Here is an 11,663-nt window from a genome sequence, read left to right on the forward strand (position 1 = left end):
GTTGGCCTGTGGACCAGAGTTGTGGGTTTGAATCCGGTCAAGGGCACGTACCTTGGTTGCGGTTCCATCCACAGCCTTAGTCAGGGTCGAGTGGGAGGCAACCAATCAATGTGTCTCTTTCACATCAATGTTTCTCTCTCTCTCTCTCTCTCTCTCTTCCTCCCTCCCTCCCACTCTAACTGAAAAATCAATGGAAAAATATCCTTGAGTGAGGATTAAAAAAAAAAAAATAGTAAAACTGTAGAGGTTAAATGCAAGAATTTAAGATTCAGACGGCCTAGGTCTGAATCCAAATTAAACCACTTAACCTCTTTAAACCTCAGTATCCTCATTTGTAAAATGGAGATAATCCTAATACTACTCTAATACAGTGAACCTCAGTTCTCGAACTTAATTCACTCCCTGGAAGGCTGTTGGAAAAGAGATCTGTTCAAAATCCGAATCGTTTTTCCCATTAGAAATAATGTAAGTTGAATTAATCCATTCCAGACCTCCAAATGATTCCATTTTAACCTTTCTCTTTTTTTTTTTATCCTCACCCGAGGACATTTTTTCATTTTTTGTTCAGATAGAGTAGGAAGGAGACAGAGGAAGAGAGAGCGAGAAACATCAACGTGAAAGGGACACATTCGAGTGGCTGCCACCCGCACGACCAACCAGGGCCAGAGACAAACTGCAACCGAGGTACATGCCCTTAGCGGGAACCGAACCCAGGTCTCTCTGGACCGCAGGCCGACGCTCTAACCACTGAGCCAAACCGGCCAGGGCCCATTTTAAGCTTTCTTATATCCAGTACATATCTAAGTTCTATCATTGTTCTCACAACTTTCCTTTTCAGTTTGCTGCTATCACTAACCTTCTTAGGACTCACGGTGACTTACTGTACTTATTTAATAATAATAAACAGCAAACACACACACACACACACACACCAATAGTTACAGCACAATTTCCTGAGATGTCAACAACTCGAGGTTTAGCAGTAAACTGACTCATACTCACACATTCTCTCATTTGTCACCCGAGAGATCCAGACTGATCATACAGGTATCAGCATGAAAGGGTTGTCAGGTCAAGAACCGAAGTACTGTTCAATAGCCGAGACATCCCCTCCTCCCCTGCCCGTGAATAACCTGGTGGAGAACCCAACTGTTCAAGATGGGAGGTGTTCGAAAACCGAGGTTATGTAGATTAAGGGAAATCACGCATATGAAGTGCTCAGCACAGTGCCTGGCACTTAGTAAGAATAGAATAAAATTAACTACTACAGGTTATTACCAGACGTGCAACAGTAGGATCTTTACATAGGTAACCTCATTCACTGTTCACACAAAACATTTAACAGAAGAAAACCAAGATCCAAAAAAGTTAAGTAACTTAACATGATTAATAGGTATATGGTCAGAAGTCAAACCCAGGTGTGAGGAGCTGCAAAGCCCATCTACTGAAAGTGAGTAATAAAGGGATTAAACTAGGGGTTTAAGAGCAGAAAAGTGGTTTGGCCTATGGACCAGAGAGTCCCAGGTTCAGTTCCCACTAGGGGCACGTACCAAAAAAGAAAAAGGAAATAAAAGTGGTTTGGCTCAGTGGACTGAGTGTTGGCCCAAGGACCAGAGCTGCAGGTTCGATTCCAGTCAAGGGCACGTACCTCAGTTGTGGTTCCATCCCTGGTCCTGGTCAGGGTCATGTGGGACGTGGCCAATCGATGTGTCTCTCTCACATAGATGTTTCTCTCTCTCTCTGTCTTCCTGCCTCCCTCCCACTCTATCTGGAAATCAATGAGAAAATATCTTCTGGTAAGGATTAAAAAAAAAAAAAAAGAGCAGAAAAGATTTAAAGTGGTTACAAGAAGGAACATGATGGGAGTTTACAAGTAGAAAGGCTACTCTGACATAATCAGAAAGACAAAATGCTAATTTACACAATTATTTGATGTGATTCAGCATTATTTTGTGTTGTCTCTGTATCATCTATGATCACACACTGGGAAATTCTACCGTTATACTGCTTCCCTACTCTGGGCTGAGGTAGACCCTGGCTAGGATTCTGGCTTTTATACTGAGTTAGGTCAAGTTACCCATCAGCAGGACAGCAACATATCTGCATTTAAAAAATTCCCTCTAGGTGCCTCGTTAGCGCAGTAGGTAGCGCGTCAGTCTCATAAAAAAATTCCCTCTGATTCTCGGAGGACACAACTACACTCTGTGTCATGGTCGGGGCAAGGCTGAGTGGCTGACTCTTGTTACACTGGGGTCTGGGCGTGGTCTCAGGGGTGGGGGCCTCCTTCCCCTGAGTACTCAGCATCTTACTGCAGATCAGCGGCCTGAACTGGAGAGGATGCTGTTCAGAAAGGGAGCATCCACGAAGCCAGACTGCAGCAGCAAGTTAGTTCCCTCTGCTCCTACTCCAGGCTTTCGGACTTTCCCCTAAGGCTAGAAACCCAATCTGAATCACCCCCTGGAAATATCCTTATAAAGGTTTATAAGAACAGAGAACACAGAGGGAGGACAGAGGAAGGAGGTGGCTATCTTCGAGCCGAGAAAGGCCTCAGAATGAAGCCAATCCTGCTGATACCTTGACCTTGGACTTACAGCCTGCAGAAATATCCAGACAACTTCTAAACCCACAACTGGTTTCACCTGAATTAAGAAAATTGCTGTGATTCTATCTACATGATGTCAGATTAGAATCAAAGAGAAGAAGGGAGAGAGAAAGAAGAGAGAAACAGGGATGTGAGCAGCATTGATCGGCCGCCTCCTGCACGCCCCCTGCTGGGGATCGGGTCCACAGCCCGGGCATGTGCCCTGACCGGGAATCGAACCTAGACCTCTCAGTCCATAGGACGACGCTCAATCCACCCAGACACACCAGCCAGGCAGGAACACAACTTTTTTGTGGAATAGGGTCTTACTGCTTAGTAATGAATCAGAGAAGCACATCTGACACCTTTAAATAGATGCTGTATTAAAATGATAAAAACCTGCAAGTACTCTGAATTGAGTGTCTAACTGGTCAATAAACAACAGTATTAAACTAAATAAAAAAAAAAGGTTTATAAGAACAAAAAGAAAAAGGAGGATGGACCCAGGCAAGTTCTGGAGATGAAAGTTTTATATGAACAAAACCAATGAAGCGAAGTCAGGTGGACGGAGTGATCTGATACCAACCATCAAATTTCAATACTGTTCTTTGCTAAAAAATTGATGCTATACTGCAGCATACCTGTATGACCCACTATAATGGGAATACAGAAGTGGTCTGCCAAATATTTTACATTATCACATGTCTGCTGAATAAATAGAATGGTTCAATCATCATAAAAAGTGCCTTGCTACTTATATAAGGTCATGGAGAGGAGATGAAGGTTTGGATATTACACAAGACATGAAACCTCTCAAAAACCTATAAACTTAAGTGTGATGTCTAAAAGACTATGGAGAATTTGAAGTTGATGCTAGTACTACAGTCCTATTAAAACAAAACCAGCCAGCACTTTCTGCCTCGGTGGAACTGTGAGCGGCTGATTAGACAAGGCGTTCCGGAGCACGTTCTGTGGTAACCTCATACTGAGGCACTGCCAAGCTTCCCTGCGTTAGGAGGCTGAACCCACCCACACAAATTTCTACATTTCCTTCTCCACCCTCCCTTGCCCCCACTCCTCTTTAGTTTTAAAAGTTACTGACACTCTTTAATATAATCAGGAACACTTGGCTGAGAATGGTTTGTTTTTCTATTGTACAAGATTCCTCCTCTTTTTTGTAATCTGCATCTATAATTATAACATTTCTACAGTTACAAAACAAAAATATCCCTCTACCATGTGATTCAGAAAGTGTTTCCCTAATGGCCATGGGAAATGATAGTAGACTAGACCAGAGCTACTCAAAGTAACCATTCTGTGAACTGCTTGAGACTGGTCCCAGGGGAGATAAGGAGTTGTACTACAATATAAAACTACCACTGCCTTTCATTGTGAAAATCATGTTAAGAAAAAAAACCCAAAAGTCAGCTTGAACTAACCTTTGAGACAAGTGAGCTTAGCAGTATTTTTTTTTTTTTTAATCTTCACCTGAGGACATTTTTCTATTTATCTTCAGATAGAGAGGAAGGAAGGGAGGGAGAGAGAGAAATATCAATGTGAGAGAGACACATAAACTGATTGTCTCCTGCACGACCCTGACCAGGGCCGGGGATGAACTGCAACCGAGGTATTGGTCTGTGGGCCAATGTTCTAACCACTGAGTAAAACCGGCTAGAGAGGCTTAGTTGTATTTTAAGAGATCTTTAGGATAAGACAGACAAGAACTGTTGATCAACTGGAAGTGAGAAAGTAAGTGACAAAAAGGAAGGTGTCAAGGGTGACTAAGGTAGCATCAGAAACCAGTAAGTGGGCCCTGGCTGGTCTTACTCAGTGGTTAGCGCGTCGGCTCACAGACCAATGAGTCTCAGGTTCGATTCCGGTCAAGGGGACATTCCTGGCCCTGGTCAGGGTCACTCAGGAGGCAGCCAGTCGATGTGTCTCTCTCACATCAATGTTTTTTTCTCTCTCTCTCTCTCTCTCCCCCACCCTCCCACTCTATCTGAAGATAAATAAAAAAATATCCTCAGGTGAGGTTAAAAAATAAATAAAGAAACCAGTAAGTGCCAGAATAATTTCCAAGTTAGCTAGATAAAATTGATATAGTTATTTACTATCACTTCTAACCACAACCTCCTCAAAAGGTCCCATCAAATTAGTCTTATTGCTAAACCCCTAAAATCAGAAAAGGGATCTACTGGCAATGAAAGAAATTGCAGCAATTATTTGCCCTCCCTTTCTCTGATCAAGGTTCTCAGAGTGGGATACTCTCATAAACAGGATTGACTGAGCTGGTGTGGGTCTGATATTAGCTACCACTCTCCTGTGTAAATTGACTATGCTGGATCCCTGCCAAGGGTCTTATCTAAAAAAGGATAGGCTGGGGCTCAGAGTATTATCAGAACAGGAAGAATATCCTGCCATGGCTGGGTAGCTCAGTTGGTTGGAGTGTTGTCCCAATGCACCAAGATTTCAGGTTCAATCTCCAGTTGGGTCACATATAAGAATCAACCAATGGCCCTGGCCGGTTTGGCTCAGCGGTTGGAGCGTTGGCCTGCGGTACAGAGAGACCCAGGTTCGGTTCCCGCTAAGGGCACGTGCCTCGGTTGCAGTTTGTCCCCAGCCCTGGTTGGTCGTGCGGGTGGCAGCCACTCGATGTGTCCCTTTCACGTTGATGTTTCTCTCTCTCTCTCTCTCTCTTTCTCTCCCTCCCACTCTATCTGAACAAAAAATGAAACAATGTCCTCGGGTGAGGATAAAAAAAAAAAAAAAAGAATCAACCAATGAATGCATGGATGGGTGGAGCAACAAAATGATGTATGTGTATCTTTCTGTCCTCCTTAGATCAATAAATAAAAAAAAAAATTGAAAACCAAAAAATTGAAAACAAGCCCAGCTGATGTGGCTCAGGGGTTGGAGCACTGTCCCTGGATTGAGAGGTCCAGGTTGGATTCCCAGTCAGGGCACATGCCCGCGTTGCAGCTCTGTCCCCAGTAGAGGGCGCGCAGGAATGGGCTGATGGATGTTTCTCTCACATCAATGTTTCTATCTCTCCCTTCATCTCTCTCTCTCTAAAAAAAAGTACTATAAACATATTTAAAAACATACACACACAAAACAGGAAGGATACTTCAATTTAGCAGTCCTTTCTGTTGTTTATCACCCTATCCCCAGAGCCTAGTGCAGTGTCTAGCATATAGGATGCTCAATACAATTTTGCTAAGTGAATTCACTCTATGTCTAAGCAAAACAAACTCAACATGTAGAACTAATCGTAATCAGTAAAACTGTTCTCAGGGTGTGAAAATATTAACACTAGTCTTGATACTATTTTCCTTTTGTCCTTCTTTGGTAGTTAGTAAAGAATTGTTTAAAATGCCAGCTTGTTCCAGCCATGTAAAGAAACACCAAGGAAAGGAATTCTGGCCAATTCTGAGCCAGAATTACAAGGGTGGAGAGCACACTTCCACGTGTCAACACTACAAGGACAGTTGGGGACATTTGGTCACTCCACCTTCTAGGACTAAAATCTTGGCAGTTCTGGGTTTAATTAAATGAATCTTTCCATGATTTCCTGCACTGTTAGGTATCTCTGTTGGGTAGTCACAAAGCAGTCTATAGTTCTTCATAACACCCACCACAGTTTACAATAAAAAATGTATGTGCTCTTTATTTATTCAAATTATAAGAGCAAGTTTATCCAGAAAGTTAGAGGAAGTAGAGGTGCGCCAGCTAGACTGCTTAGGCTCAGGAAACAGAAGCAAAAGAAGGGTCTTTTGGGTTTAGGAGAAAGGCAAAGGTAATAAGCCTGGGGGTAGAGGGGGAAGGGAAAGGCGCTGACATGAGAGAGAGAGAGAGAGAGAGAGAGAGAGAGAGAGAGAGATTTGTGTAATTTTTAATGTTTGTTTCCCCTATAAGTCTAGAAGCTCCAGGGAAGTAGGGGCTGTGTCTAAATATTGTTCTTTGCTGTATCCCTGGAAACTAACCCAGTGCCAAGGTACACTAGGTGCTTAAATATTTGTTGAATAAATGCATGAAAAAGAAATTACTTTCACAATCAATTTACCTGTTATACTTAATTTTTTCACTTTTATCAACATCTGCTCTTTGTTGTTTAAGAGTTTCCATCCTTCCTCATCCATCCATTTTATGGAAAAACTAGCCTATTCTATCATTTGAATTTTTCCTTTGCTTCCATGAAAGCTGTGTGCTCTTTTTTGTTTTGAAACCAGTTTTTCACTAGTCTGTTCTTTTCTAGTATTGTCTTCTTTTTTGCTGTTCCTGGGTCCTGGTGAGCATTTTGAAAGATTTATTTTAGATTTATTTTGAAAGAGTGATTTGATATCTGAGACTATGGGCTTGAACTTTAGTTCCTCCTCTATAAAATACCATCATCTGCCCCAACAGTGTATGAAAGTATAAATGCACATATCAGTATAATAAGTAAGTCATCAATCAGTTCCTTCTGAGACTATCAAACATCTGATGACAGCTCTGAGTCTTTGCTTTTCCATAATACACATCTTCAGGTTCTTTAAGAATGTCTCAAATGGCATGGCTTCAAATTTCCTCATTATTTTATCTTATATCATATGCCTATGAATGAACTCTGGCTGATCGACTTGTCAACTTAATTATGCGGGGGCCAGTATGGAACACAATACCCAGGTGAAGTCACCGATTCAGACTCCCCTAGGATCTATTTACATATTTTAGAAGCTTTACCATACCATACTCAGGAAACCTCCATGACTTTCTCACTTGTGCTGCTAAGACACCACCTTCCCGTCTGTCCTCATGCAGCTGGCTTTCTGGGACACATACAATTATTCAATTAGTCCTATTATATTGGATAAATTCAGTCTCTTATTCTGTTGTAAAGCTTAGAGGGCTGTTTTGTCTTCTAGTAAATCTCTTTCCAGCTCAACTTCCTTGATAATTTGATCAGGATGCCATCAAGTCCTCATTCAAGTCCAAAGAAGACAAAGCCAAGGTGAGCATGCATTCATTCATCAGCCAACAAATTTATTGAATGGCAGCATTGAGCTAGGTCCTAAGGATACAATGGAAAGCAAAAATTGGCATTCTCTACTCTCACAAAATTTACTCAACAGAGGAAAATAAATAAATAAAATGGTTACTCTAACTATTGTATTATTATAAATTGAGTCTATTCACCAAAAAATAAGATTGTGGTTCTATGATAGCATGTAACCAAGTAACCTGTTCTAGGCTAGGATCTTAAGAGACACTGAAGGTTCAGCAGGGTTTGTTAAGTGAGGAGGGAGAGGTGGATAAACCAGATGGAGAATATACATGAGCACGGTGTTATCAGAAAACTTTCTACAGATTATTGGTAGGCTGCATAATTACACTATATAGCCTCCATTTCTCCACCTTGTCTCAAAAGTTATTTTGAATGATAAATTGACTGTCCAAGGCCAAGATGGAGTCTAGTTCATCAATCAATTCTTACAGAATCCATTCTCTTGAAACCAGAGACATTTGCTTAACTCAACCATTCTCATAACACTCCCCCTTATATGTGTTCCTTCAAAGTCAACAACCACATTTTCAAAACATCTTTAAGTTTTCTTCACATTCAAGATGTAATCTATCAGAACCAGAAGACTTAAAAAGATCTAAGCAGCTTAACTGGTATTTTTCAAAGTGTAATCCAAGGGCCAGCTGCATCCAAATTACCTGAGGTGCTTATTTGAATGCAGACTCTTGGGTACCACCCCAAACAAAATGAATTAGAGTTGATACAGTTTAGGAATCTACATTTAACAAGCTCCCCAAGTGATTCTTTCACTTTAATGTTTAAGAATCCCTGAATCAAATGGCCGCCATCAACAAATCATCAAACAAGTGTTGGCGAGGGCGTGGAGAAAAGGGGACTCTAGTGCACTGCTGGTGGGAATGCAGACTGGTGCAGCCACTGTGGAAAACAATATGGTGTTACCTCAAAAAATTAAAAATTGAACTGCCATTTGACCCGGTGATCCCACTTCTAGGAATACACCCTAAGAATCCTGAAACACCCATCAGAAAGAATATATGTACCCCCATGTTCATAGCTGCACTATTTTTTTTTTTTTTTATCCTCACCCGAGGACATTTTTCCATTTTTTGTTCAGGTAGATTGTGGGGGGGGGGGGGGGAGAGGAACAGAGAGAGAGAGAGAAACATCGACGTGAAAGGAACACATCGAGTGGCTGCCACCCGCACGACCGACCAGGGCCGGGGACAAACTGCAACCGAGGTACATGCCCTTAGCGGGAACCGAACCCGGGTCTCTCAGGACCGCAGGCCGATGCTCTAACTGCTGAGCCAAACCGGCCAGGGCCATAGCTGCACTATTTACAATAGCTAAGATCTGCAAACAGCCCAAGTGTTCATCAATAGACGAATGGATAAAAAAGTTGTAGTACATATACAAAATGGAGTACTATGCAGCGGTAAGAAAGAAAAATCTCTTATCCTTTGAGATGACACGGAAGGACCTAGAAAGTATTATCCTAAGCAAAACAAGCCAAGCAGAAAAAGACAAATACCACATGATCTCACTTATTTGTGAAATATAATGAGCATAACAGTCTGAGGAATAGGGTAGACCCAGAGACGTGGAAGTAGGGTACAGACTGACAACTGTCAGAAGAGGAGGTGGGGGGGGGAGGGAAGAGATAAACCACAGAACTTATATGCATGTACGCATAACCAATGAACATGGACAACAATGCCGGAGACGGGGTAGGGGGGAAGAGGAGGAGGGTGACAATGGGGTAAAAAAGGAGAAACATCTGTAACAAAAATAAAATTAAAAAAAAAAAAAAAAAAAAAAAAGAATCCCTGAATCAGTTGCGTTCTCAGTGTCTACACTTATACGAAGCTTCAAGTCCCTAATATTTAATTCCCCTGAATTGGAAGTGCATTACTCTTGGAGTAGTCTGGCAAAGAGAAAGCAGGGTTTTGGAGTCAAGAGATCTGGAGTCAAATCTGATTCTACTACTACAATCTATGTGAGTTTGGACAAGTTAATCTTTCCAGGCATCAGTCTCTTTATTGATAACACGTAGATAAGAATATCTACTTCATAAGGACATTGCTGCAATTAAACAGGAGAGTCAGAACAATGATAGAGGAAGCCTATCATTCTTTAGAACATTCTTTGAGGCCTACATACCATTTATAACAAGATGAATAAAACATCATCAGGTGCTATACTGCACATCATGTACACAAGGAGCAGGAAACATTCCCATCTCATTAATTTGTTTTTTTGTGGTTAAAATATAATCCAAGCCCTGTGTTGTTTTCTGTTAAGAGTCCCATGAAAAATGTAGACCGCCCCCCACTGTCTGAAGCCTCCTTACCACTATAACTATGACAAAGTCCTGAAACTCTAGCATAGCCTCAACCTGAAATTTTCTCCAGTCTCATCTCTCACCTATTTCCCCCTGAGTCAGAGTCCCTAGGATCAAAAGCTGGTTCTGCTGCTTATTAGTATAAGGCCTTGGTGAAGTTACTTGAACTCTCTGTGCCTTAGTTTCGTCATCTGTAAAATGGGGATAACAGTACCTATTTCATGGGGATTATAGAAGTATTAGATGACATTTAGTAATCACTCAATGTTAACGATTCTCATTGTCACACTATCCACCTACACTAGCAGCTGCTTCCTCTCAGTTCTCTGAAGGCTCTACACTCTTCAACTTAGGATCTTCACTATTCCCTCTGCCTATGATGCCCTCAAACTCTTCTCATGGATAGCTTCTTATTCTTTTCTTTTATTTTATTATTTTTTTATCCTCACCCAAGGATATTTTTCCATTTTTTGTTCAGACAAAGTGGGAGGAAAATAGAGAGAGAAACATCAACATGAAAGGTACACAGAGTGGCCGCCACCCACACGACTCAGCCAGGGCCGGGGACAAACTGCAACCGAGGTACACGCCCTTAGCGGAACCGAACCCGGGTCTCTCTGCACCGCAGGCCAACGCTCTAATCGCTGAGCCAAACTGGCCAGGGCAGCTTCTTATTCTGAAGGCTTAAATGTCATTCCTCTGAAGTGACTTCCTAAATCCACCCCTGCCCCCACTATGTCTTAACAAAGTAGGTTAAGAACCACCTGTTAAACACTGATTCACTCTGTATTTTTCCTTTGCAGCACTTATCATCATAATCAATGTTTGTTTACTCCATTACAATAGGGAACATGTCTTATACTGCTCCATATCCACCCTGATAATTAGCACAATTGGGAATCCATAGCAGCACTCAAAATATTTTAAGTATTCGATGAATGATTTCTTAAATCTGACTATGCCCAATCCTAAAAGCCAAGCACTTTTCTGCCCAGGGGCAGAACTCTTCACTCCTTTTACTTCCTGAAATAAAATTTTCAGAAATGCAAATCAAGAACTTAACAAATGTTTAACCTTTGGTTGAATGAGACTCCCAGGAGTGTGTTTCAACTCAGTTACTTTAGATCTGCACTGTTCAATATGGTAGCTACTATTATATGGGGCTACTGAGCACTTGAAGTGTTGCTAGTCCAAAATGATATGTACTGAAATGTAAAACACACACTGGACTTTAATGATTTTGTACAAAAAAAGAATGTTAAATATCTCGTAAGTTTAAAATATTTATTACAAGTTGAAGTAATATTTTGGAAACACAGGGTTAAATAAATACATTACTAAAATTTTTTCCTGTTTTCTTTTTACCTTTTTAAATGTGGCTACTAGAAAGTTTAGATATATGGTTACATTAGATATCTATGGGACAGTGCTGTTTTAAATGATCTGCCTAGAAAGTTAATTTTATTTCCTCTCATTTTAATCCATAACAAAATAGACTACAAATTCTTTCATGGTTTTTCTTTTCTTTTTTTTTTTTAAATCTTCACCTGAGGACATTTTTTGCATTTATCTTCAGATAGAGTGGGAGGGAAAGAGAGAGGAAGAGAGAGAACCATCAATGTGAGAGACACATCGACTGGTTGCCACCCAAAAGACCCCAACCAGGACTGGGGACAAACTGCAAGCGAGGTACTAGCCCTTAGTGGGAACCAAACCCG

General features: G+C 41.3%; 1 protein-coding gene and 1 pseudogene across 1 annotated transcript in view; one reads left to right on the forward strand and one right to left on the reverse strand.

The window, feature by feature from the left end:
• SZT2 (SZT2 subunit of KICSTOR complex) overlaps positions 1-11,663 on the reverse strand; it is a 73,610-nt gene that overhangs the window by 45,667 nt on the left and 16,280 nt on the right. The window lies entirely within an intron of this gene.
• Positions 1,056-3,559, forward strand: LOC118626140 (annotated as a pseudogene).

Source organism: Molossus molossus, unplaced genomic scaffold (assembly GCF_014108415.1).
Source record: "Molossus molossus isolate mMolMol1 unplaced genomic scaffold, mMolMol1.p scaffold_m16_p_12, whole genome shotgun sequence".
Classification (NCBI taxonomy): Eukaryota; Metazoa; Chordata; class Mammalia; order Chiroptera; family Molossidae; genus Molossus; species Molossus molossus.